At 36.7% G+C, this 1,566-nt stretch overlaps 1 protein-coding gene across 1 annotated transcript in view; it reads right to left on the bottom strand.

The window, feature by feature from the left end:
• The window catches only part of six3a (SIX homeobox 3a), a 4,902-nt gene that overhangs the window by 1,398 nt on the left and 1,938 nt on the right, over nt 1–1,566 (bottom strand). The window lies entirely within an intron of this gene.

Here is a 1,566-nt window from a genome sequence, read left to right as displayed (position 1 = left end):
TTAGACCTGAGAATGTCCCCCTTTCCCTCCTCCTCCTGCAAAATAGGGTTCAGACTCGCCTTTCTTTCCCCCTGCCGGCCCCAGCCATGCATGCATGCTTTTATCAAATAGCCAGCTTTCAGGGGACAAAACATCAGCACTATTTAGACTCCCAAATGTTGGAAGAAATGGGTAATGTAATGGGTTTTTCTGCTGCAAACGTAGACCTGACCAACGCGTAAGTCAGCAATCTGGGATTTTAAGTACGTGCATATCATTACAGACAAAATTCTTTAAATCCAACTTAGTGGGGGGTTTTTTTATTATAAAAGCAGTTTAAAAACATTTTACACCAACAGCCTGCAGCTATTTTGTTTGTATTCTGGTTTTGGTCATTTGGTAGCTCTACATTTATCATTTGTCTTCTCTGCTGCACGGGTTTATCTATCTTCTAAAGCCCTGTGAGTCTGCACTCATAACCAATCTATTATATATTAAAATAAAATAGGCTATAGGTTTTTGTAGAAATGTAAAATGTCGCTAAGCTTTGACCCAGATGTATTTCAGTCTGATGGCAGAGGAAGTCTGTGAATGAGTGACGTGGGGGATCCAGGTTGCTCCAATCATCCTAAATGTTTATCTCCACTCCACTCATGATGATAAAACTATCACGGCAAGATAATGTTAGCCTGGATGCATGTCTCTTCATTTAGCCAAAAGATTAGAATAGTGTTCATATGGCTTATACTCTGCCAGATACCTTCTAATACATTATAGCACTTCAGTGGAGCGATACCACACTTAATGTTATGAATACAGCTTATGACTTCAAATGCTTTTTAATACGCACGCTCATTTTTAATCGTGTAATATCAGTAATCCCTCTATTATTGTTTGAGATCCTCTTTTTCAATGCTGACATGTGACGTTAAAAGGATAATGGTACTACATGGTAAATGTACCTCCTACAGCCTATGGTGTGTATCTTACACGAATCACTACGTAGGCTTGACAACATAAAAATATTTCAAATGATTTACATGACAAATTCAAAATTGTTTAAAATTGTAGGCCTATATAAAAGGATCTAACATTTGGCTAAATAGATATCAAGACGTAAATATCCAGTCATGCTTATGACCTTTTACTGATTAAAAATCACTCATTAATTACAAGACTGTGTTATTTATTAGCCTGCATTACTTTCACTCTTACGGAACAGATAAACAAGCTGCTTCTATTTCAAACCACACTGCGCAATCATCGCCTCTTCAGCTGAACAAGTCTAATTTGTGTTTATATTACATTTGAACAACAAACATGGGTTTTAACATTACTAATGTTTTCTCTGTCTGATAATTCAATGTGCTGTTCAAAATATCTGCAAAGTTAAATATACATATCTGTTTTAGAAGCTCTTCTAAATTGTAAAAAAAAAAAAGTGTTATATATTTCCAGAAGACAGTTTTTGGATATTTAAAACTATATAAGTAATGTTTTCACGTTTGTCCTGATTTGACTTCAAAACAAAAATGTCGCCGCAGCCTGCTCCCCCCCCCCCCGCCCGGGAGCCTCGTCTTTTTTCCA

The sequence above is a fragment of the Monopterus albus genome, unplaced genomic scaffold, assembly GCF_001952655.1.
Source record: "Monopterus albus unplaced genomic scaffold, M_albus_1.0 scaffold3.1, whole genome shotgun sequence".
In the NCBI taxonomy this organism is placed as follows: Eukaryota; Metazoa; Chordata; class Actinopteri; order Synbranchiformes; family Synbranchidae; genus Monopterus; species Monopterus albus.
The sequence above is the reverse complement of the archived record's forward strand: the minus strand, read 5'-3'. Positions and strand labels throughout refer to the sequence as shown.